The 27,086-nt window shown below is 47.7% G+C and overlaps 1 long non-coding RNA gene across 1 annotated transcript in view; it reads right to left on the bottom strand.

The window, feature by feature from the left end:
- Nucleotides 1-27,086, bottom strand: part of LOC134936046 (uncharacterized) — a 406,776-nt gene that overhangs the window by 136,048 nt on the left and 243,642 nt on the right. Inside the window, exon 2 of the long non-coding RNA XR_010180446.1 lies at nt 2,748-2,800. This is a non-coding gene — a long non-coding RNA (uncharacterized LOC134936046). The remainder of the gene's footprint in view (nt 1-2,747; nt 2,801-27,086) is intronic.

Genomic DNA, 27,086 nt, shown 5'->3' on the forward strand with positions numbered 1-27,086 from the left:
GGTGCACGATGATGTCATTGTGCACCGCACAGCAAAATGTCCCCTCCACGAAGGGAAACTAGACGCGTAGTGTCTAGTTCCCTTCGTGGAGAGGACCTTTGCTGTGCGGTGCGCGATGACGTCATCGTGCACCGCTCAGCAAAGGTCCTCTCCACGAAGGGAAACAAGACGCGCAGGAGACACAGCCGCACAGCCGGGGGACACAGCGGGCAGCGGAGGGCACAGCAGTGGTGGATCTTGACATGGTGCAGCGCACTCCGGAAGGCGGCGCCCCGGGCAAAAGTCCTGCTTGCCCGTAGCAAGATCCGCTACTGGTTTGGGAGTACATAAATCTACAAATATATGCTGTAATTATGCATACACTTACAATTAGTTACATTAATAGCTGTCAGAATGGGGGGTGGGGAAGGGGGCAACAATATTTGAGGGGCAACAATCAATGTACATTCCCCACAGTCTGCCTCCTGAGACCTCCTCTGCCCTGCAATCAGCTCCAGACCGTACCGCGTGTGGCTATTTACTGTGGTCTGGACCCTTGCCTGGGACCAGCCCAGCGCCCTCCTCACCTCCCCCTTCACGTTTCCTCCCCCCTTCCCTCTCACCTCCCCCTTCACGTGTTCCTCCCCCCTTCCCTCTCACCTCCCCCTTCACGTGCCCCCCCCCCCCAACCCCACCCTCTCAGCTCCCCCTTCCTTCCCCTTCCCCCACCCCTAGACAGTTAGATAGATCTTTATAAATGTAGATATATACCTATCCCTGTCAGGTGAGTGGTGGATAAGTCCAGTTGCCCCAGAGGGGGCGATATTCAACAATTATAACCCCCCCTCCCCAACTTAGAAATGTTTGGCGCCCCTGGTTACATTGGTTTCATAGAGTTTGTCTGCCCTCTAGAGGACCATCTCCAGAACTACTTACATTGCAGTGTTGATTAAAAACAACCTAGGACCAAGTTATTTTAGGAGTTTCAAACAAAGAAATATATCAACTGCGCTGAAATGCAAGGGGTGCAGCTACTCAACAGGTTACCACAAACCTAAGTGCATATATGAAACAAAAAAATATGAATAGCGCTCCCCAATTGGGATAAATATCACCAAAGCGTAATGCCCATCAGATTCTTGCAAGGAATGATGATGACAATAATTCACGTTCTGATATCTTCTCACATAGACGTCCAAGATGCCTCAAATGAGATTAGAAAAAACGCCTCTCATAGCGTAAAACAATTTTTCCATTTATTCTAAAACTTTAAAAATTCATATGATAACAATCAATCAGTTATCCACCACCATACAGAGTAACTGCGTACCAGAGTGGGCCTATACAAGGCATGTGTTGCACATGAAAGGGTTAGTCCCGGGTGTAACTCCTCCACGGTCCAGTTGTTCTGCCCTTCAAGGTTCCACGCTGTATCAGTCTCTGCCTTGATCCACCAACGCGTTTCAACATAAAGTCTTTTTCAAGGTGTACTGGTGGTTGTCAGGCCTTCTATATTTATACTACTACTAGCCAATCATAAGTAAGTGGGCGGTCTTACATTCATTAATACATTTACAATCCTCAATTTCACTCAGTTATAAACCCTTTTAACATTCTATAGTACAGGTTGGGGATACTATAGAATGTTAAAAGGGTTTATAACTGAGTGAAATTGAGGATTGTAAATGTATTAATGAATGTAAGACCGCCCACTTACTTATGATTGGCTAGTAGTAGTATAAATATAGAAGGCCTGACAACCACCAGTACACCTTGAAAAAGACTTTATGTTGAAACGCGTTGGTGGATCAAGGCAGAGACTGATACAGCGTGGAACCTTGAAGGGCAGAACAACTGGACCGTGGAGGAGTTACACAGGGACTAACCCTTTCATGTGCAACACATGCCTTGTATAGGCCCACTCTGTTACGCAGTTACTCTGTATGGTGGTGGATAACTGATTGATTGTTATCATATGAATTTTTAAAGTTTTAGAATAAATGGAAAAATTGTTTTACGCTATGAGAGGCGTTTTTTCTAATCTCATTTGAGGCATCTTGGACGTCTATGTGAGAAGATATCAGAACGTGAATTATTGTCATCATCATTCCTTGCAAGAATCTGATGGACATTACGCTTTGGTGATATTTATCCCAATTGGGGAGCGCTATTCATATTTTTTGTTTCAAGTTATTTTAGGAGTAGTGGATAAAGCACAGAACACATGGTCATTTCCAAAATTATTTCCGGGAAATAGGTAACTTCAGATACCTAAGATGGGGAAGCAATTACCTTCCCAACAAATGCATCCCGGGGGTCAATATACCGACGCCGAGATCCCCAAGGAGAACGCAATGCTGGCATCTATATGCCGACGCCGCTCAGAATGCTGTTGTCACATTACCAATAGCCAGCCTCCCGTCCATCGACAAGTCATACTGATCCCCTATGACGCTATGGGTGAGAATAAATTAACCAGTTAAGCTTCCCCTTGGGTTAAGATGATTGCAAAACAAATAGTGCATTTGGCAGTAATAATACTATTATAATGGTCTCTAAGAGCTGCCCCTTGTGAAGAAAGGACTTCTGGGTTTATCTTAGATGCCTCGCGCTGCCTTTGAATTTTATTTGTACGGAATTGCACAACCGCGTCCCTGCAACTGTGCAATTCCTTACTAATTGGATCTGGCTCTGAGATATCATAAACTGATTGGTAATATAGGAATCTATGGGTATAACACATACATCTCACCATTTCACACTCTTACCTGTAAGTAGGTTTCCATATTCTCCAGGGTAAGCTTGGATGATCTGCTAGTCCCTGAAGAAGAGAAGTAATATTAGTGGTAAATGAGGGTTCGGAGGAAACACTGATGAGGAACACTCTAGTGGGTCTCTAGTAGATATTATAAGTCAATGAATGCATTAAGTTATAAGTACGGGAAATTTCAAGTAATGGCAATAAACGTACAGAAAACAGGAAGAAATAGTACTTTGACAAAAGCAGGAGTTAATGCATTCTAGAGAAGAGGTAACAGAGAGATGTTTGATAGGTCTATGACAAGAGAGGTGTTAATGAGGTGTTGTGCTGGTCTCTGGCAGCAGTGAGGCAATGTTCAGTAGGCAACTGGTGACAGGTGGGTAGATACAGCAATGCCGGATAAAGCATATTCATCCATGTTCCACTTCAATCAGCCGTTTGCTGCCTCCCTTCCACAATGTGACAATTGATTACTGATTGTGAATAGATTGCTGAGAGATCTCAACCATGTTTCAGAGACAAACACATTTATAGTATAGGTGCCTACTGTTGTCTGGCCCATTGTCCGGGACCAGCCCAGCACCCCTCTCACCCCCCCCCCCCCTCCCAATAAAAAAATAAATACATACATAAAAATAAAGAAACATATATTTAAAAATATATATTCATAATTTCTCTAACGTCCTAAGTGGATGCTGGGGACTCCGTAAGGACCATGGGGAATAGCGGCTCCGCAGGAGACTGGGCACATCTAAAGAAAGCTTTAGGACTATCTGGTGTGCACTGGCTCCTCCCCCTATGACCCTCCTCCATGCCTCAGTTAGATCTTTGTGTCCGAACGAGAAGGGTGCACACTAGGGGCTCTCCTGAGCTTCTTAGTGAAAGTTTTAGTTTAGGTTTTTTATTTTCAGTGAGACCTGCTGGCAACAGGCTCACTGCATCGAGGGACTAAGGGGAGAAGAAGCGAACTCACCTGCGTGCAGAGTGGATTGGGCTTCTTAGGCTACTGGACATTAGCTCCAGAGGGACGATCACAGGCCCAGCCTGGATGGGTCCCAGAGCCGCGCCGCCGGCCCCCTTACAGAGCCAGAAGGCAGAAGAGGTCCGGAAAATTGGCGGCAGAAGACGTCCTGTCTTCAACAAGGTAGCGCACAGCACTGCAGCTGTGCGCCATTGCTCTCAGCACACTTCACACTCCGGTCACTGAGGGTGCAGGGCGCTGGGGGGGGGGCGCCCTGAGACGCAATAAAAAACACCTTGGATGGCAAAAAATGCATCACATATAGCTCCTGGGCTATATGGATGCATTTAACCCCTGCCAGAATACATAGAAAAACGGGAGATAAGGCCGCCGATAAGGGGGCGGAGCCTATCTCCTCAGCACACTGGCGCCATTTTCCCTCACAGCTCCGTTGGAGGGAAGCTCCCTGTCTCTCCCCTGCAGTCACTACACTACAGAAAGGGTTAAAAAAGAGAGGGGGGGCACTAATTACGCGCAGTATTAAAGATACAGCAGCTATAAGGGGAAAAACACTTATATAAGGTTATCCCTGTATATATATATAGCGCTCTGGTGTGTGCTGGCAAACTCTCCCTCTGTCTCCCCAAAGGGCTAGTGGGGTCCTGTCCTCTATCAGAGCATTCCCTGTGTGTGTGCTGTATGTCGGTACGTTTGTGTCGACATGTATGAGGAGAAAAATGATGTGGAGACGGAGCAGATTGCCTGTAATAGTGATGTCACCCCCTAGGGGGTCGACACCTGAGTGGATGAAATGTTGGAAGGAATTACGTGACAGTGTCAGCTCTGTATAAAAGACAGTGGTTGACATGAGACAGCCGGCTACTCAGCTTGTGCCTGTCCAGACGTCTCATAGGCCGTCAGGGGCTCTAAAGCGCCCGTTACCTCAGATGGCAGATATAGACGCCGACACGGATACTGACTCCAGTGTCGACGGTGAAGAGACAAATGTGACTTCCAGTAGGGCCACACGTTACATGATTGAGGCAATGAAAAATGTTTTACACATTTCTGATAATACGAGTACCACCAAAAAGGGGTATTATGTTCGGTGAGGAAAAACTACCTGTAGTTTTCCTGAATCTGAGAAATTAAATGAGGTGTGTGATGATGCGTGGGTTTCCCCCGATAACAACTGATAATTTCTAAAATGTTATTGGCATTATATCCTTTCCCGCCAGAGGTTAGGGTGCGTTGGGAAACATCCCCTAGGGTGGATAAAGCGCTCACACGCTTGTAAGAACAAGGGCTCTACCCTCTCCTGAGATGGCCGCCCTTAAGGATCCTGCTGATAGAAAGCAGGAGGGTATCCTAAAATGTATTTACACACATACTGGTGTTATACTGCGACCAGCAATCGCCTCAGCCTGGATGTGCAGTGCTGGGTTGGCGTGGTCGGATTCCCTGACTGAAAATATTGATACCCTGGATAGGGACAGTATATTTTTGCCTATAGAGCATTTAAAAGATGCATTTCTATATATGCGTGATGCACAGCGGAATATTTGCCGACTGGCATCAAGTCTAAGTGCGTTGTCCATTTCTACCAGTAGAGGGTTATGGACACGTCAGTGGTCAGGTGATGCGTATTCCAAACGGCATTTGGAAGTATTGCCTTATTAAGGGGAGGAGTTATTTGGGGTCGGTCTTTCAGACCTGGTGGCCACGGCAACAGCTGGGAAATCCACGTTTGTACCCCAGGTCGCCTCTCAACATGAGAAGACGCTGTATTATCAGGCGCAGTCTTTTCGTGGACAAGCGGGCAAAAGGTTCCTCATTTCTGCCCCGTGACAGAGGGAGAGGAAAAAGGCTGCAGAAATCAGCCAGTTCCCAGGAACAGAAGCCCTCTCCCGCCTCTGCCAAGCCCTCAGTATGACGCTGGGGCTTTACAAGCAGAATCAGGCACGGTGGGGGGCCCGTCTCAATGAATTTCAGCGCGCAGTGGGCTCACTCGCAAGTAGACCCCTGGATCCTTCAGGTGATATCTCAGGGGTACAAATTAGAATTTGAGACGTCTCCCCCTCGCCGTTTCCTAAAGTCGGCTTTACCGATGTCTCCTTCTGACAGGGAGACAGTTTTGGAAGCCATTCACAAGCTGTATTCCCAGCAGGTGATAATCAAGGTACCCCTCCTGCAACAGGGAACGGGGTATTATTCCACACTGTTGTGGTACCGAAGCCGGACGGCTCGGTAAGACCGATTCTAAATCTAAAATCTTTGAACACTTACATACAGAGGTTCAAATTCAAGATTGAGTCACTCAGAGCAGTGATTGCGAACCTGGAAGAAGGGGACTACATGATGTCTCGGGACATCAAGGATGCTTACCTTCATGTCAAAATTTACCCTTCTCATCAAGGGTACCTCAGGTTTATGGTACAGAACTGTCACTATCAGTTCAGACGCTGCCGTATGGATGGTCCACGGCACCCCGGGTCTTTACCAAGGTAATGGCCGAAATGATGATATTCCTTCGAAGGAAGGGAATTTTAGTTATCCCTTACTTAGACGATTCCCTGATCAGGGTAAGATCCAGGGAACATTTGGAGGTCGGTGTAGCACTATCTCAGGTAGTGTTGCGGCAGCACGATTGGATTCTCAATATTCCAAAATCGCAGCTAGTTCCGACGACTTGTCTTCTGTTCCTAGGGATGATCCTGGACACAGTCCAGAAAAAGGTGTTTCTCCCGGAGGAGAAAGCCAGGGAGTTATCCGAGCTAGTCAGGAACCTCCTAAAACCGAGCCAAGTCTCAGTGCATCAATGCACAAGGGTTCTGGGTAAAATGGTGGCTTCCTACGAAGCAATCCCATTCGGCAGATTCCATGCAAGAACTTTCCAGTGGGACCTGCTGGACAAATGGTCCGGGTCGCATCTTCAGATGCATCAGCGGATAACCCTGTCACCAAGGACAAGGGTGTCCCTCCTGTGGTGGTTGCAGAGTGCTCATCTTCTAGAGGGACGCAGATTCGGCATTCAGGACTGGGTCCTGGTGACCACGGATGCCAGCCTGCGAGGCTGGGGAGCAGTCACACAGGGAAGAAATATCCAGGGCTTATGGTCAAGCCTGGAGACATCACTTCACATAAATATCCTGGAGCTAAGGGCCATTTACAGTGCTCTAAGCTTAGCAAGACCTCTGCTTCAAGGTCAGCCGGTGTTGATCCAGTCGGACAACATCACGGCAGTCACCCACGTAAACAGACAGGGTGGCACAAGAAGCAGGAGGGCAATGGCAGAAGCTGCAAGGATTCTTCGCTGGGCGGAAAATCATGTGATAGCACTGTCAGCAGTATTCATTCCGGGAGTGGACAACTGGGAAGCAGACTTCCTCAGCACGACCTCCACCCGGGAGAGTGGGGACTTCACCCAGAAGTCTTCCACATGATTATAAACCGTTGGGAAAAACTCGACAGGTATTGCGCCAGGTCAAGGGACCCTCAGGCAATAGCTGTAGACGCTCTGGTAACACCGTGGGTGTACCAGTCAGTGTATGTGTTCCCTCCTCTGCCTCTCATACCCAAGGTACTGAGATTGATAAGATGGAGAGGAGTAAGCACTATATTCGTGGCTCCGGATTGGCCAAGAAGGACTTGGTAACCGGAACTTCAAGAGATGCTCACGGAGGATCCGTGGCCTCTATCTCTAAGAAGGGACCTGCTCCAGCAAGGACCCTGTCTGTTCCAAGACTTACCGCGGCTGCGTTTGACGACATGGCGGTTGAACGCCGGATCCTGAAGGAAAAAAGGCATTCCGGATGAAGTCATCCCTATCCTGATCAAAGCCAGGAAGGATGTAACCGCAAAACATTATCACCGCATTTGGCGAAAATATGTTGCGTGGTGCGAGGCCAGTAAGGCCCGACGGAGGAAATTCAACTGGGTCGATTCCTACATTTCCTGCAAACAGGAGTGTCTATGAGCCTGAAATTGGGGTCCATTAAGGTTCAAATTTCGGCCCTGTCAATTTTCTTCCAAAAAGAACTAGCTTCAGTCCCTGAAGTTCAGACGTTTGTAAAAGGGGTACTGCATATACAGCCTCCTTTTGTGCCTCCAGTGGCACTTTGGGATCTCAATGTAGTTTTTGGGTTCCAAAAGTCACATTGGTTTGAACCACTTAAATCTGTGGAGTTAAAATATCTCACATGGAAAGTGGTCATGTTGTTGGCCCTGGCCTGGGCCAGGCGCGTGTCAGAATTGGCGGCTTTATCCTGTAAAAGCCCTTATCTGATTTTCCATTCGGACAGGGCGGAATTGAGGACTCGTCCTCAGTTTCTCCCTAAGGTGGTTTCAGCGTTTCACCTGAACCAACCTATTGTGGTGCCTGCGGCTACTAGGGACGTGGAGGACTCCAAGTTGCTAGACGTTGTCAGGGCCCTGAAAATATATGTTTCCAGGACGGCTGGAGTCAGGAAAACTGACTCGCTGTTTATCCTGTATGCACCCAACAAGCTGGGTGCTCCTGCTTCTAAGCAGACTATTGCTCGTTGGATTTGTAGTACAATTCAGCTTGCACATTCTGTGGCAGGCCTGCCACAGCCAAAAATCTGTAAATGCCCACTCCACAAGGAAGGTGGGCTCATCTTGGGCGGCTGCCCGAGGGGTCTCGGCTTTACAACTTTGCCGAGCAGCTACTTGGTCAGGAGCAAATACGTTTGTAAAATTCTACAAAATTGATACCCTGGCTGAGGAGGACCTGGAGTTCTCTCATTCGGTGCTGCAGAGTCATCCGCACTCTCCCGTCCGTTTGGGAGCTTTGGTATAATCCCCATGGTCCTTACGGAGTCCCCAGCATCCACTTAGGACGTTAGAGAAAATAAGAATTTACTTACCGATAATTCTATTTCTCGTAGTCCGTAGTGGATGCTGGGCGCCCATCCCAAGTGCGGATTGTCTGCAATACTGGTACATAGTTATTGTTACCAAAAAATTCGGGTTATTGCTGTAGTGAGCCATCTTTTCTTGAGGCTCCTCTGTTATCATGCTGTTAACTGGGTTCAGATCACAGGTTGTACGGTGTGATTGGTGTGGCTGGTATGAGTCTTACCCGGGATTCAAAATCCTTCCTTATTGTGTACGCTCGTCCGGGCACAGTATCCTAACTGAGGCTTGGAGGAGGGTCATAGGGGTAAGAGCCAGTGCACACCAGGTAGTCCTAAAGCTTTACTTTTGTGCCCAGTCTCTTGCGGAGCCGCTATTCCCCATGGTCCTTACGGATTCCCCAGCATCCACTACGGACTACGAGAAATAGAATTATCGGTAAGTAAATTCTTATTTTTTATGTCCCTATCATCATATTATGCCCCACACAGTAATGCCCCCCCCCCCCCCCCCCCAGTACCTGATCATAGTAATGGGGTTCTAATCGTTGTCTGGGGTTCTGCTCATCCTCCCCCCTTCCCTGCTGCCGCAGCAGGCTGTTCAACAGCCTGCTTCAAGTGAAACTATTGAAAATGTCCCTCCCAAAATGTCTGCCTCAGAGGGGACATTTATTAAAGATACAAGAGCCTCCTCTAGTATCTTTAATAACTGTCTCCTCTGAGGTGGCGACCATCTTGAGAGGGACATTTTCAATAGTCTGCAGGCACTGGGCAAACAATGTCAGTGCCGGCGGACAGACGGCGGCAGCCGGCAGGCAGCGGCACGAGCAGCAGCACTACCCTGAAGGCAGGCCTGGATGCCTGAACCCAAGTTCTGCCATCCCTCATTCAAACTACACCTGGTATCTACAGCCAAGTAATACTGTAAGAAACTATGAAAAAAAAATATCACAAGAGAGCGCTTATATAAAAATAGTTTTGTCTTAGACAATTTATTAATATTAAGAATATTTAAAAATGTTTTAAAAACAATAAATGACTCTGCTGATGTTAAAGCACGGTATAGTAAATTTTTTGCGGAATCACCTGATAAGCCAACAGTCAGTCCATATATGATTATGTTCAAGTGGAAGTCCAATAAATGCTCACAGCACATGTCGGTAGACTGAACAAAGTCTCCTTAAAGGTGTATTCTAAATGCTTTTGTAATGGCTGTAAAGATGGACTGTAGCCAAGAATAGTGCGCTATGCTACCACCTCCCCATCCGCCTGGAGTTTAGATTGCTCACCACTGGTTCCAGTGTAGTCTCAGCGAGACCAACGATCAGCACACAGGGTACGTGATTTTGATGTGGGAGCGGCGGTGTCAGCTGGATACGTGAGGGGAGGGAGGGGGAGGGAGGGTGCACCCCTCTGCCGGATGGCTGAGTGGCTGAAGTGGGTACCGCTGGTATGAAGGCTCAGCCTGTGGCGGTGAAGGTATAGCGTACAGGAGCTTAAGACAGCAGCGTGGCGGGTCCTTAACGCGTTTCTCCATCAACCCCAGCGACGGTTTCATCAGAAGGTGTAGCACTGTGCTGAGACATGGTTTTTAAAGCAGGAATGACCAATCCATGCAGCAGTCCAATTACTTGTTCACAGGTGGATGTAATGAATAGTAACCATCAGCATTTTTGTGCCTGATTAAACATCATGCTTTTACAAATATACATAAGATCTGTACATCTATTAAACATAAGTACAGCATATGTGGCTAAATGGCCACAGTGAAAATAGAGAATAAAATAGGACAGCAATATACTGTAGATACATTTTGTATACATTGACACCACTAAGGAGAGACATAGGATTTTTTTCGGTATCCGTTCAGATGGTCGACCATGTTATGGTCGACAGTCATTAGGTCGACCACTATTGGTTGACATTGACATGGTCGACATATGAAAATGGTCGACACATGAAAGGTCGACACATGAAAAGGTCGACATGAGTTTTTTAACTTTTTTCTCATTTGGGGAACTTTTCCATACTTTACGATCCACGTGGACTACGATTGGAACGGTAATCTGTGCCGAGCGAAGCAGTAGCGGAGCGAAGGCACCATGCCCGAAGCATGGCTAGCGAAGCGAGCCATGCGAGGGGACGCGGTGCACTAATTGGGGTTCCCAGTCACATTACGCAAAAAAAACGACACCAAAAAAAGTAAAAAAACTCATGTCGACCTTTTCATGTGTCGACCATTTTCATGTGTCGACCATGTGTCCATGTCGACCATGTCAATGTCGGCCAATAGTGGTCAACCTAATGACTGTCGACCATAACATGGTCGACCATTCATACCGGAACCATTTTTTTCAGACTTTCCTTAACTATAAAGGATAACTAGAGTTGAAAAACCAATAGTCCAATAGTGTAGCTCCCATGGTCTAGTGGATTAATGCTCCATGCATTGAACCAAGCAGACCAGTGTTCAAATCCCACCCTGGGCTGTTGTTAATTCTATTTTTAATATTATTGTTAATAGTAATTTTTCTTTTTATTATTATTGTTATTAATGATTACCATGTTCGCTTCACTATTGGGTGGTTTTGGTATACAGTCACTTTAATTTATTAAATGGAGAGTAAGGAGAGCCTAGAGATGATAATAGCAATATATCAAGAACTACAGAGTATAAAGTAGACTCTGCTATATTCTGCAAAAACGTATGTATCGAAAAATTCTATCATATTTTTAGAGGGTCAATACTATTGACTCAGATGTAACTTGTAACAAATTTCACAGTTCCGAGAGTGCCCCGATAGCAGGGAAGATAGTATTATATATATGCGGTGGAAAACCATATGGACCAAATATAAGTGTTTGTACAAAATATGGAGAAGTGCACCAACATAGGCCCACATGAGTGCATTATCCTTTCAAGATTAAATAAATATCAGGCTCTTACAAGCACACATGTGGGACCTATGTAGGATCCCCATATAGACAGATCAAGACCTATAAGATATCATCAAAATCACATAACAGTATATTGGGACAGGATGGCAACATGGGGAAAGTGGCGGAGTATTTAAATAATCCTGATTGCTGCCTGAACAACAAGTGAGTATTAGTCACACCATCTGTAACCCAGAAAGGGGAAAAAGGCACAGACCGATACAGGGCGTGATGAACAAAAGTATATATAAAAACAAATAAATAAATATATATATATATATATATATATATATATATATATTATTCATCTTGATACAGTCGTTAAGGCCATGTGGAGATAAAGTACCCAACGAAAATATCCAGAATGCTTCGCGTTTACATAGAAGATTATAACGATCACCCCCTCTTTCGGTCTGTTATATATTCCACACCTTGTACACGTAGGCAGTTAATGTCGTTTTTATGTTTCCAGTTGACATGTCGAACCAGACTGTGCCCACTGGTACCTTTACGTATATTATTTTTTGTGTTCAAGGAATCTGACAAGTGACATCCTGGTGGTGCGGCCCACATATTGCACCCCACAAATGCAGGTGATCACATATACTACATATGTAGTATGGCAATTGATATGCCCCATTATATCAAAGAAAGTGCCCAAGTGATACTGTAGCTCATAAGAAATTGTGCATATGATCTGGAGAAAGGAGACTAAGGAAACACAAAATATGGCAGAGTTCCAAAAGAGGCAAGATATAAATATGCTTGTGAGGAAGTACCATCTCCCATCTTCCCATGTCACACTATGGTGCTGACTCTGCCTTGGGTCACCTAGAACATAGGTTCTCAAATTCAATCACCACACGGTTCATGTTTTCCAGTGGGTTTTTTAAATTGTGACAGTTGGTGATACACAGTGCACGTGCCGGGTGACCTGGAAAACATGAACTGCGTAGGATCCTGGGGACCGAATTTGAGAACCACTGGTCTAGAAGACTCAAACCTAATGTAGATCTCAGCTCATTGGTTTTCCCAAGGTCCGCTGACTCCTGACATCTGGACTTATATAGACTATGGAAAATAACGGGAACACACACATGTCTCTGTCTGTACTATGATGTCATTGATGCGACGCAATGACCAGTAAGTCAATTATAATGAGCAGTACAATTAGACCAACGGTGACTCCTCCGTACACACCAGGCTTGCTGATCGGCGTCTGCCACCGATCTCCTGTGTACCAGAACTGGTCTGACGTTTCACAGCTGTAGATAGTGGCTTAAACAACACTGGATTGGGGGGGTAATTCAGACCCGATCGCTGCTGTGCATTTCTCACAGTGTGCAATCAGATCCAAACTGCGCATGCGTATGCACCGCAATGCGCGGGCGCGATGGGCCGCTGCTACGGGTATCGGCGCCCTGCGACGGGATGGTGCAAAAAATCCGAATGCACGGGCGTTTGCAAGGAGATTGACAGGAAGAGGGCGCTTGTGGGTGGCAACTGACCGTTTTACAGGAGTGTCTGGAAAAACGCAATCGGGATCAGGCGTTTTCAGGGAGGGTGTCTGACGTCAGCTCCGGCCCCGACCAGGAGGATACAATCGCAGCAGCTCAGTAAGTTCTGGGCTGAGCAGAGACTGCACAAAATCAGTTTGTGCAGTTCTGCTACACATCCGATTGCACACCTGCACAGCGAATTCTCCCTCCCCCTGTAGGCGGCAAACTATCTGATCGCAGGGCTGTGATCAGGTCTGAATTACCCCATTTAATAACAGGCGAGACAGACAGGAGATGGCACAATGAGTAACAGGCAGTGTATAACAAAGAGGAAGAGGGAAAAGGAGAATAAAGTAGAGTGAATTTATGGAGTGTAAAAGTTTATGTGACTCATGTCTCGATATAGTAACGGTGACAGCTGAGATATACAGATACTGTATGAGACATGGAATGGGTATTTACAGAAGCTGGATATACAGTATATAGGGCCTAATTCAGATCTGATCGCTCGCTAGTTTTTGCAGCGCTGCGATCAGATAGTCGCCGCCTATAAGGGAGTGTATTTTTGCTTTCCAAATGTGCGATCGCATGTGCAGCAGCCCTGTACAAAAATATTCTGTGCAGTTTCTGAGTAGGTCTGACCTTACTCAGCCGCTGCGATCACTTCAGCCTATTCGAGCCCGGAATTGACATCAGACACCCGCCCTGCAAACGCTTGGACACACCTGCTTTTTTCCCAAACACTCCCAGAAAACGGGCAGTTGACACCCACAAACGCCTTCTTCCTGTCAATCTCCTTGCGATCGGCTGTGCGAATGGATTCTTTGTTAAATCCATCGCTCAGCAACAATTCGCTTTGTACCCGTATGAGGCGCCTGCGCATTGCGGTGAATACACATGCGCAGTAGTGACCTGATTGCTGCGCAGCAAAAAACGCTAGCGAGCGAACAGATCTGAATTAGGCCCAGAGTTGCTATACAAATGTGTTCTTTGTGATAGCATATGAAGGCTAATAAGGGACTAACAGTACTCGGGGCCAATACCCTGCCACAAAAACATTTAGATTGTCTACTCTAACCACTTAACTGGCTTATATTTTTTCAAAAAAACGCTCTGAAATTGTCTGGGGTTTTTTTATGATTGAATTTGTTTAAGAACATTTATTTAAAACATATCCAATACAATTTTATATCGTTGTTCGATATATTAGACTATCGATGGTGAGACCATCGTGACCTTTGTGACTATATTTTCCCGGAAACCGCTTTTAACCTAATTCAATCACTTAAACAAAATGACAATTTGTGAGCGGTTCCTGGAAAAAAATATTAGCCAGTTAAGTGGTTAAGAATACACCCTGCTATATAAGCATGGACCACAGGATGCTATAACATGTACAGTACTGTATATGAATATATCCAGTCGTGGTGCCCAGAGGAGGGTGGAGCAGGTACTATTTACCCAGGCCCAAGCCTGATGGAGGGGCACAAGCCCCCCCTCCCACTTACCTGGTAGCAGCAGCTGCAGCACTTCTCCTGTGTGCTGGGCTGCAGTGTGGTCAGGGAGGTGCTTAAAGTACTTTTTTTCTGCATTTTTTCTAAGTGTGCATGGCCACACCTCCCGAGAGTAGGCCACGCCCCCTGAAAAGTACCTGGACCCAGCCAGGCTTTCTACTGGCCTGTATCCAGCTACTGTGTATAGGACCTCATTCAGAGATGGATGCAGATCGTTGCATCCGCAGCAAGATCTGCATCCATCTCCTCACATGCTGGGGGTCCCCCAGCACAGGGCAAGGCCAGGGCCGAAACTAGGATTTTCGGCACCCGGGGCAAGACGGTAATTTAGCGCCCACCCACCCCTCCCCCCCCCCCACACACACACACACAAAAATCAAATCAAAGGTTTAGTAACGCTATTTCAATATTGCTTATTAATGTGCCTAAATGTTGTTTGTATTATTTAACCTTTTTGGGTTTTTTTTACACACGGTGAGATCCTTGCTATGTCCGTTTTGTCTATGGGATTTCCAGTAAGAAACTTTTGGCCTAGGGGCATAGCTCCCAACATGACCCTCTGCAGGAGGGACACAATGCCCTGCTCCTGGACTTCCCTCTTATTGTATGATAGCCATCACCTGTGCTGAAACACCTTTCTTACCCATTAACCTGTTCAAAACAGGTGCCGGCAATCAGTAGCGGATCTTGCCACGGGCAAGCAGGACTTTTGCCCGGGGCGCCGCCTTCCGGAGGGCGCCGGCGCCATCCGGAGGGCGCCGCACCATGGCAAGATCCGCTGCTGCTGTGGTGCCCCCCCGCTGCCGTGGCCCGCTGTCCCGTTGTCCGTTCCGTTGTGAAGGGAAACTAGACGCTACGCGTCTAGTTTCCCTTCGTGGGCTGCCCGCAGTGAAGGGAAACTAGACGCTTAGCGTCTAGTTTACCTTCGTGGAAAGGACCTTTGCTGTGCGGTGCGCGATGACGTCATCGCGCACCGCACATCCTACAGCAGTACAGGGGGCGTAACTGACCACGCCCCCTGTATGAAGCCACGCCCCCCAATGCCGCCCGGGCCGCCCGAAGCCCCGGAACCGGCCCTGCCGACAATCATACATTAAGAGAAAAGTCCAGAAGCAGAGCATTGTGTCCCTCCTGGAGAGGGTCATGTTGGGAGGTATGCCATGAAAAAAATTCTGATACTCTAGGGTGCAGTGATTCAAAAAGTTTGGGAACCACTGGTATAGTGTGTCCCTAGATTTACAATGTAAAGGGAATATGGGGGAACACACAGAGGAAGAGGGGGGCTGAGCTGGGGATGCAGGGGCTAGAGTGAGGAGGTGTGTGTGGTATGTTTCATAAAGATGGGTAAGATCATTGAAAGTGTCCTTATGTCCTTGGATCCAGGTTAAGCACAAACTACAGGTTTAGATAAAATGAAAAGTTTTCAATTGAAACAAAATTGATAAATGTATCTTTCTTTAAAGCGGTCACTTTATAATGACTGTAGTTTCCTAGGCATGTGCAGCATTATTGGTCCTGACTGTATGTCACTGCTGTTAGTACGCTGTTGTAAGGGGCGCTCAGACGAAGACAGGTGTTACCTAAAGTCTAGATTGCAGCATTCTACCCATATCATTTCGCGCTGCAGTGACCATCTCCTCGGCGGCGTCACACTGCTGCAGTGCTGATGACTCCCCGGCCGCTACAGACACATGCAGCAGCAGCAGCATCCCCGGCCCCCGCAGCCATGTACAAGGTCTCTGACGTCATCCAGCACGTGACACACCCCTGGGCCGCGCTGTGATTGGCTGGAATCAAAGCCAGGCGTTAGATAGCGAAACTACTGCGCCGTGTTGGTACTAGAGGCAAAAGTGAATTCTAAGCTCTCTATGTGACGGCACCATACGCGTCTGCAAGAGGTGATCACGGCAGAGTTCCCAGCGCCCCCTCTAGTCCAGCACCCGGGGCACGTGCCCCCCTAGCCCCCCCCCCTAGTTTCGGCCCTGGCAAGGCCACCCAGTATGTGTGTAGTGCCACCTCACAATGCATCTGCTGCCGCTGTCAATCACCTTGGGGCCACATCACTGCAAGGTGTAGGGTTGCGCACGTGCACTATTGCCAGTGCGTGTGCGCAGACCAGATGGACGCAGCCGCTGCATATAGACGCACGGCTGTGTCCGTCTCTGAATCGCCCCCATACTCACTGACCGGGTGTGGGATAATAGATAGACAGTGTCTAGTTAGACAGTCAATAGATAGACACCATGGGGTAAATTTACTAAGGTGGGAGATTTTTAAAACTGGTGATGTTGCCCATAGCAACCAATCAGATTGTATCTATTATCTTCTAGAAGCAGCTAGACAAATGTTAAGTAGAATCTGATTGGTTGCTATGGGCAACATCACCAGTTTTAAAAAAACTCCCACCTTAGTAAATTTACCCCCATATGTTAGACAGACATTAGGTCGACGGGGTCAAAAGGTCGACATGAAAAAAGGTAGACAGTGCAAAAGGTCAACAGGGTCAAAAGGTCAACATGAAAAAAGGTAGACAGTGCAAAAGGTCGACATGAAAAAAGGTAGACAGTGCAAAAGGTCGACATGAAAATGGTCAACACAAAAAAGGGAGACATAGTGTTTTTTGTATTTTTGTGGTTTGTGTGGATAGTTTTGTCATCTGGGACGCCCGATTGTAGAAATGCATCCGCTAGCCACACTTCGGGCATCCGCTCGCCACAAGGTTTATAACCGACTCTATGCCGACATGGATAGAGAAGGTATGAAATAGTCCAATTTTAAAAAAAATTGTCTTTTTTATGTCAACCATTTTCAGGTCGACCTTTTGACCCTGTCGACTTTTTTACCATCTCGACCTTTTGTATTGTCTACCTTTTTTCATGTCAACCTTTTGACCCTGTCGACCTTTTGACCCTGCCGACCTAATGTCTGTCTAACATATGGTGTCTATCTATTGACTGAGGCGCTCTATTGTATCCAATGGTGGGAACTTTGCGGTCTGCGGCAGACAGCGAGGTTAAGTGGGGTCACTCTTGTGGTTGGCCCCTCTTAACCTCGCGGTCTACCGCAGACCGCAAAGTTCCCACCATTGGATACAATGCAGCGCCTCTGCGCTACATTGTATCTCTACAGTGCGCCGCCTGACAGACAGTGCAGGAGCGCACAGCCAATCAGGAGAGTGCCATGACGTGGCGCTCCCTGATTGGCTGAAGGGACCCTCTTTGACAGCAGTCACGGGGGGTCCTGCCAGTCTAGGAAAGGGGTTCCATGTGTAAACACGGATCCCCTTTCAGTTCGTGGACCGGGTTTTTCATTTTTTTATTTTGCCAAGTCCCTGGATTATAACTTATAAGAAGAGGACCGATCTACCCCGGATTCTTTGTAAGTATAATTTTATTTACAACTACCCCAGGATTCTACTGGAGAAGAGGACCGACTGCTTCGTGTCAACATAGGTAAGTATGTGTGTATGTAAGTGTGCATGTATGTTTAATAAAATTGTACTATCACGGTGTGTGTGTTTTGTTTTTATTTGGGTATTTTTTGGTAGTAGAACTTCAGGTACCAGCGGGCCCTTTTTCCCCCTGCATGCTGGTACTTTTGGTTCTCCAAGTACCAGCTTGCGGGGGAGGCTTGATGGGACTTGTAGTTCTGCTACAAAAAACAATATTCTTTTTTATACACAAAAGGCTATCAGCCTCCCATCCACCGCTCTTGGATGGGGAGGACAGCCTCGGGCTTCAGCCCTAGCCCTTGGGTGGCTGGAGGGGGGGACCCCTTGATTTAAGGGGTCCCCACTCCTCCAGGGCACCCCGGCCAGGGGTGACTAGTTGGTGATTTAATGCCAGGGCCGCCGGGACCAATATAAAAGTGTCCCCCGGCTGTTGCATTATCTCTCTGACTAGTGGGGCCCGGTGCTAGTGGAAAAAATACGGGGGACCCCTACGTCTTTTGTCCCCCGTATTTTTTGCACCAGGACCAGGCGCAGAGCCCGGTGCTGGTTGTTAAAATATGGGGGAACCCCTGTCAATTTTTTCCCTGTATTTTTACAACCAGGACCGGCTCAAAGAGCCCGAGGCTGGTTATGCTTAGGAGGGGGGACCCCACGCAATTTTTTTCTTTCTGTTTTTAACCCATTCTGCACTGCTCACAATGCACACAATGAAGCCCCGCACGGATCTCACAGATCCGGCCAGGATTCCTTGTGTTTTGTCAGGCAGTGTTTTACTAATCACTCCCGTAAAACACTGCCTGACAATACAAATCACATCGACATCGGAAAATAGGAATGTGGAAAACTCGGCAGCTTAGTAAATGACCGTATGAGGATTCAAAAAGTTGCAGTAAAATGCACCCGATACCATTCGAGATCAAACACCCTTAAAAACGGCTAAAACACGAATATTAGTAAATATACCCCACTGTCTATCTATCATCCGGATACCCACTGTCCATGGAGTGTCACTCATAGGAATATATCCTGCTACAAAAAAAACGACCACTAGGTCACTATTATCCACAGGACTATACCCAGCTATTCAAATGCTGACCACAAGGTATAGCTAAAATTCATGGAATACAGTATATCATGCCAATAAACCCCTGTTATGTATACCCCACCCCTTTCCCCTCCCAAGCACCTGCCATAAACACAACTCAGCTTTGGGATACTTTTCTTTCCTGTAATATTTTATGATTTTCAAGGTGGTTGTAGTTTTCTTTAAGCACAATCCACACAAAAGAGTAAAGTTATCCACATTGGAAAGAGGGAGAGATGTACTAAGCCAGTCAGCTCCTAGCTGACATGTTACAGGCTGTACTTAAGAAATGACAGAAGCTAATTAGTTGGTACTTTATCTCTCCCCACTTTATCACTTTTCAAGGTTTGGTACATTCTCCACCACAATGTGGTGCTTGGTGTATAGTATACAGTGTTCTTCCAAGTAAGTATCAGCGATGTACAGATACAGTAATGCAGCAGGAGGCGCCTGGTATTAGTAGATGCCTCCTGTATGCATGTATGATCCAGCGCTGCCTCCTGTATGCATGTATGATCCAGCGCTGCCTCCTGTATGCATGTATGATCCAGCGCTGCCTCCTGTATGCATGTATAATCCAGCGCTGCCTCCTGTATGCATGTATGATCCAGCGCTGCCTCCTGTATGCATGTATGATCCAGCGCTGCCTCCTGTATGCATGTATGATCTAGCGCTGCCTCCTGTATGCATGTATGATCCAGCGCTGCCTCCTGTATGCATGTATGATCCAGCGCTGCCTCCTGTATGCATGTATGATCCAGCGCTGCCTCCTGTATGCATGTATGATCCAGCGCTGCCTCCTGTATGCATGTATGATCCAGCGCTGCCTCCTGTATGCATGTATAATCCAGCGCTGCCTCCTGTATGCATGTATGATCCAGCGCTGCCTCCTGTATGCATGTATGATCCAGCGCTGCCTCCTGTATGCATGTATGATCCAGCGCTGCCTCCTGTATGCATGTATGATCCAGCGCTGCCTCCTGTATGCATGTATGTTCCAGCGCTGCCTCCTGTATGCATGTATGATCCAGCGCTGCCTCCTGTATGCATGTATGATCCAGCGCTGCATCCTAGGATGCAGTATCAGTGATGGAATCTATCGCCGCCCCCTCCTCACTCCTAAATGGCCTTAGACTGTCAATTTCTCAACATCTGCAGCCATTCTGCGCCGAACAACCCGGGACCCGTACTGCACATGCGTAAAGCACCAGCCACCGGTACTTTGCGTCTCATACCCTAAGTAAGTCAAGACCTGAATCAGGCTCACTGTCATCTATAGTGTACATATAGTTGGTGGGCAAGAAACAGAGTACCTGTGTGATACCCACCAAGCAGTGGCGTAACTAAAGAGGGTACAGGGGATGCAGCTGCTATGGGGCCCAGCAACTTGAGGGGGTCCCAAAGGCAATCACACTGCACCCTCTAAAAATATATTTTCTTCAGTTTTTTTATTTGTAATCACTGCTGCCGCACCGGCTTTGGAGCCCGGCAGTGTACTTACAGGGAGAGAGGCAGAGACGCTTGTTCTGCAGAATCCAGAAGCGTGGCTACACCTGCAGAAGCGGTGCGGGCGGTGTGGGGCTGACAGATGTGGCACTGTATAAGCACAATCAGTGCGCGTCCGACAGCTTCTGCAGGTGCAGCCACGCTTCAGGATACTGTAAAACAAGCGTCTTTGCCTCCTGCCTCCCTCCTAACTCCCTGTAGGTACACAGCCAGCCTCCGAACCCGGCACAGCAGCAGTGATTACAAATTAAAAATGATTAATTAATTAATTAATAATCATAAATTATAGTTGGTGCAATGGGATTGCCTTCGGGGCCCCCACAAGCCACCAGGTCCCATAACAGCTGTATCCCCTGCACCCTGTATCATTAGAGGGGCCAGGCATATCTGCCGTCTATGCCCCCTCTCATCCGTGCATCTATGTCTCCTCTTGTCTGTCTATGCCCCCTCTCATCCGTATGTCTATGCCCCCTCTCATCTGTCCGTCTATGCCCCCTCTCATCCGTCCATCTATGCCCCCCTAGTCTGGCTATGCCCCCCCCTTGCCTGTCCATCTATGCCACTTCCTGTCTGTCCCACTGTCTGTCTATGCCCCCATATGGTGCTCTATCTGACCTTCTGTCCACCCATGCCCTTGTCCGTTCATCTATGCCCCCTCTCGTCCACCCGCCTATACCACCATATGGTGCCCTGTCTGTCTGTCTGTCTGCCAATACCCCCGTCTGCCTATGCCTCCACCCCCATCCTGTGCTGTAGTCAAGTAGTCTCTCCTGCTCGCTCCTTCTCCCTCTCTCTCCACCTCTCTCTCTTTCTCTCTCATTCCCTTTTTCCATGAAAACCCTCTCTCTCTCTCTCTTTCTCCCTTTCTAACTCATTCCTCTCTCTTTCTCTTTCTTCCTCTCTCTCTCTCTCTCTCCCCCTGACAGCCTCTTTCTCTCTCACTCCCCTCTCTCTCCTGCCTCTAATGGACATTGTAGTGTCAAAGGTTGGGTAGGTCGGTGGGGGGGTGATTTGACGATTTTGCTATGGGGCCCACAAAGTTCTAGTTACGCCCCTGCCACCAAGGTAAGTATCATGAAAGCCTTATAGGAATATAAATATCAATGTCAGTAATTCACAGTACATTACTTGCAGACATTAACTTTACAATTTATTTAACTGGATCCCTTTGATGAAGCTCCCTCTGTTTGCTGTGAGCTCATGGTGAAGTTTCACATTTGATAATAACTATGATGAGAGCATACACTTCTACAAAGCAGAAACGTGCATTGCAATATTCTAACAACGTATCACACTAAACTGCAAAGCAGAAACTAATACAGTCAAGTAATACAACAGTTGGGGCCCCGTATTACCACTGTGTCACGATCCGGGTATCTGGACGCCATTTCTTACCTATCAGATGCCTCCTAAGGCTGGCTCAGCGCTCCAGGACCGGATCCCATCTGTTATCCTGATGTGCACATTCCCGCATCCTCTCCTGTCTCTCTGGACGCAGTCACAGTAACGCCTTATACATCTGGCATGGCGTCTCCCGCGGCCTCCGCCGCCGTCCCTGAGCTTCTGCATTCTGAGTGGCGATTACGTCAGCCGCGGCCTCCGCTGTGTCCGCGTGGTCGGATGTGCATCTGTCAGCCTGGCGTCTCCTGTCTCCGGTGGCCGGCGCCGCCATTACTGTTTTCCAGACCACATGGTTTACAATCCAAACTTCCCTCCAAGTGTCTGCATGGGCGCAGCCATCTTGGATTCTGTCAGCTGATCTTTCCTACCAATCCGTTGTCAGTATTATTAATTTGCATAATTGCCTAGCCAATGCCTTCCTTGCTGCAGGTATAAACTGGTTGTGCCTGAGCAAGGAAGGCGTCAGTGCTTTGGTTGTCAAACCTAGTTCCAGTTTGTCTCTCTTCTGTGAATGTCTTCCAGGTTCCAGCTCCTGTCTCCAGACTTCTGCTATAGAGACCCGCACCAGCATTCCATCTGCGGTGTAGCCTGACTCTCCGATCCATTCTGGACTCACCTGTTTCCAGCTACAACATCACCTGCTTCCAGCTCAGCTTCCAGCAGTGTACAGCTTCTCTTAAAGGGCCGGTGTCCTTTCTGCAGTTTACCACTCTCCACCGGTATTATTATTTCTCCGCTCTCAAATTCTACATTTCATCTACATTGCATCGCTCTCAAGCTTTATTTATTATTTAACTGGTTCCAGCCAGTATCCACTCCGTGCCAACACCTGTCTGGTTCTAACCAGTACCCACAGCAGCATTTTATCTACAGCAGTCCAGCTTTCCCTGGAACACCAGCTGGTACGACCCTGGGTTTTCCTCATTGCTACAGTTGAGCCTGGTAAGGACTTTCCAACTTGCAGATAATAAGAACTGTCTCATACCACCAGAGCTCTGTGGCCCCTGCCACCCTGTAGTACCCAGGAACTGTATTATTATTTCTCTGCTGATTTTTATGTTACTTTTTACTGCTACTGTGATGCATGGAGTTTGTCATAAATAAATATCATTGACTTTTACTCAAGTTGTCGTGGTCACGCCTTCGGGCGGTTTCTCTTCATGTTACTTACATGTCCAGGGGTCTGATACAACCTCCCAGGTTCCGGTACATCTCAGCCCCTACAACTGAGGCTGCCTTCCGTCAGCTCAGGTCCTCAGTTGTGACAGTAAGCACTGACCAAATGAATCCAGCCGGAGACCAGGATCAAGCAGCCAGGCCGATGCAAGAACTGGCAGCCCGACTTGAACATCAGGAGGCTGCACAGGGCCACATCATCCGCTGTCTCCAGGATCTCTCTACTCGGCTGGATGGGATTCAGACAACTCTCCGTGGATCAGACGCGTCCGGTGCGTCAACCACAGTGACTCCAGCTATAACCCCACCCACCGTACCCATTTCTGCTCCACGTCTTCATCTTCCAACGCCAGCAAAATTTGACGGATCTCCAAGATTCTGCAGGGGATTTCTCAACCAGTGTGAGATTCAGTTTGAGCTACAACCTGGCAATTTCCCCAGTGACCGTACAAAAATTGCCTACATCATCTCTCTTCTCAGTGGCTCAGCCCTTGATTGGGCATCACCGTTATGGGAGAGGTCCGACACCCTGCTATCTTCTTACACTGCATTCGTGTCAACATTCAGGCGCATCTTCGACGAGCCAGGCCGGGTAACTTCAGCTTCGTCTGAGATTCTCCGTTTACGCCAGGGATCACGTACTGTAGGACAATATCTTATACAGTTCCAGATCCTGGCATCCGAACTGGCATGGAACGACGAGGCCCTGTATGCTGCATTCTGGCATGGTTTATCTGAGTGTATTAAAGACGAGTTAGCTACCAGAGACTTACCCTCCAAGTTAGATGAGCTAATCTCACTTTGTACAAAAGTTGACTTACGTTTCAGAGAGAGAGCAACTGAGCGTGGAAGATCATCTGCTCCAAAATCTTCTGCTCCTCCTCCTCGCCAACTGTCACCAACTAAAGATGAGCCCATGCAAATTGGCCGTTCCCGTTTAACTCCTGCTGAGCGCCGAAGACGTCTCTCCGAGTCTCTCTGTCTTTATTGTGCAGCTCCGTCTCACACCATTAATGCTTGTCCCAAACGTCCGGGACTCCAGACCCTAGCTCGCCAAGGAGAGGGCCGGCTAGGAGTAATGATCTCCTCTCCATCCCCTCAAGATTGTAATCTCCCAGTCTCGCTTCAAGTTGCTCAATGTTATCAGAACGTCATTGCCCTCCTGGATTCCGGAGCAGCTGGGAACTTTATTACCGAAGCCTATGTTAAACGGTGGTCCCTACCCACCGAGAGACTTCCTTCCTCCTTTTCCTTAACTGCCGTGGATGGCAGTAAAATTTTTGATACAGTTATTGCTCTAAGGACTCTACCAGTTCGTCTGAGAGTGGGAGTTCTTCATTCCGAACTTATTTCACTTTTAGTGATTCCAAGAGCCACACATCCTGTGGTCCTGGGCCTTCCATGGCTCCGTCTTCACAATCCTACAATTGATTGGACGACTACGCAAATTCTGGCATGGGGTTCCTCCTGTGCTGAGACATGTTTGTTTAAAGTGTTGCCTGTCTGTTCTTCCTCCCCCAGGTCGTCTGATGTTCCACCTCCTCCATATCAAGATTTCACGGATGTGTTCAGTAAAGCTTCTGCTGATATCCTTCCTCCTCATAGAGAATGGGACTGCCCGATTGATCTCGTTCCAGGGAAGGTTCCACCTCGAGGCCGAACTTATCCGTTGTCTCTGCCTGAGACGCATTCTATGGAGGAATACATTAAAGAGAACCTAGCAAAGGGGTTCATTCGACCTTCTTCTTCTCCAGCCGGCGCAGGCTTCTTCTTTGTAAAAAAGAAAGATGGTGGTCTGCGGCCGTGCATCGACTACAGAGGTTTGAACGACATTACCATCAAGAACCGCTATCCTTTACCCCTGATTACTGAGCTCTTTGACAGAGTTAGCGGAGCTACCATCTTTACAAAGCTGGACTTGAGAGGTGCATACAATCTCATCCGGATCCGTGAGGGTGACGAGTGGAAGACCGCATTTAACACCCGTGACGGACATTATGAGTACCTCGTCATGCCCTTCGGATTGAGCAATGCTCCAGCTGTCTTCCAGCATTTCGTCAATGAGATCTTCAGAGACATTCTATACCGTCATGTCGTGGTCTATCTAGATGATATCCTCATTTTTGCCAACAATTTAGAGGAACATCGTTTTTGGGTAAAGGAGGTTCTGTCCCGTCTCCGTGTCAATCATCTCTACTGCAAATTAGAGAAATGCGTCTTTGAAGTCAAGTCCATTCCGTTTCTAGGGTACATTGTGTCCGGTTCCGGACTAGAGATGGATCCTGAGAAACTACAAGCAATCCAGAATTGGCCGGTACCCTTAACCCTCAAAGGGGTCCAGAGGTTCTTAGGGTTCGCCAATTATTACCGAAAGTTTATACGAGACTTTTCCACCATTGTGGCGCCTATTACTGCTTTCACCAAAAAGGGTGCTAACCCGTCCAAGTGGTCTGAAGAAGCCATGCAAGCTTTTCATCTTTTGAAACAGAGGTTCATCTCTGCGCCTGTCCTGAAACAGCCTGACATCGACTCTCCTTTCATCTTAGAGGTGGATGCCTCCTCCGTTGGAGTAGGAGCGGTGTTATCTCAGAGGGCTAAAGATGGCCATTTACATCCTTGCAGTTTCTTCTCCCGGAAGTTCTCCCCAGCGGAGCGCAACTATGCCATTGGCGACCAGGAGTTGCTAGCCATCAAGCTCGCTCTAGAGGAGTGGAGATATCTGTTGGAGGGAGCTTCTCATTCAATCACCATACTTACAGACCACAAGAACCTTCTATATCTAAAAGGCGCACAATGTCTCAACCCTCGTCAGGCCAGATGGGCACTTTTCTTTTCCAGATTCGACTTTAAACTCCAGTTCTGTCCGGGCTCTCAGAATCGCAAGGCCGATGCCCTTTCCCGCTCATGGGAGCAAGAAAATGAGAGTCTTCAGACAAGCATCCTATTATAAATCCGTTGGCATTCTCCACGGTAGGGATGGACTCTACGCCCCCATCAGGGAAAAGTTTTGTGAAGCCGACACTAAGGAAGAAGCTCATGCATTGGGCCCATGCTTCCCGCTTTGCCGGACATACAGGTATCCAAAAAACCCTGGAGTTTATCTCTAGGTCCTATTGGTGGCCAACTCTGAAAAAGGACGTTTTGGAGTTTATTGCATCTTGCCCAAAGTGTGCCCAACATAAAGTATCCCGCCAGTCGCCTGCGGGGCAACTGGTTCCACTATCTGTTCCCCGTCGACCATGGACCCATTTGTCGATGGATTTTATTACAGATTTGCCCATGTGCAACAAGTGCAATACCATCTGGGTGGTAGTTGACCGGTTCACCAAGATGGCACACTTCATTCCTCTCACCGGTCTTCCGTCAGCTTCCAAGTTGGCTCAAGTATTCATACAAGAGATCTTCCGACTCCACGGTCTTCCAGAGGAAATTATCTCAGATCGAGGAGTTCAATTCACAGCCAAATTCTGGCGAAGTTTATGTCAAGTCCTCCAAGTCAAGCTAAAGTTTTCCACGGCTTACCATCCTCAGACCAATGGTCAAACTGAGAGGGTGAATCAGGACTTGGAGTCCTTCCTCCGCATCTATGTGTCCTCCTCTCAAGATGACTGGGTTCAATTACTTCCCTGGGCCGAGTTCTGTCATAACAACCAGTATCATTCTTCATCTTCTTCAACACCATTCTTCACCAACTTTGGATTCCACCCTAAAGTCCCTGAGTTCCAACCGCTTCCAGCAACTTCTGTTCCCGCAGTGGATATCACCTTGCATCAGTTTGCCAATATCTGGAAGAGCGTACGATCAGCTCTGCTCAAGGCATCGTTCAGGTACAAGAAGTTTGCGGATAAGAAGCGTCGAGCAGTTCCTGCTCTCAAGGTGGGTGATCGGGTATGGTTATCCACGAAGAATTTGAGGTTGAGAGTTCCCAGTATGAAGTTTGCAC

The sequence above is a fragment of the Pseudophryne corroboree genome, chromosome 6 (assembly GCF_028390025.1).
Source record: "Pseudophryne corroboree isolate aPseCor3 chromosome 6, aPseCor3.hap2, whole genome shotgun sequence".
NCBI classification, from domain to species: domain Eukaryota; kingdom Metazoa; phylum Chordata; class Amphibia; order Anura; family Myobatrachidae; genus Pseudophryne; species Pseudophryne corroboree.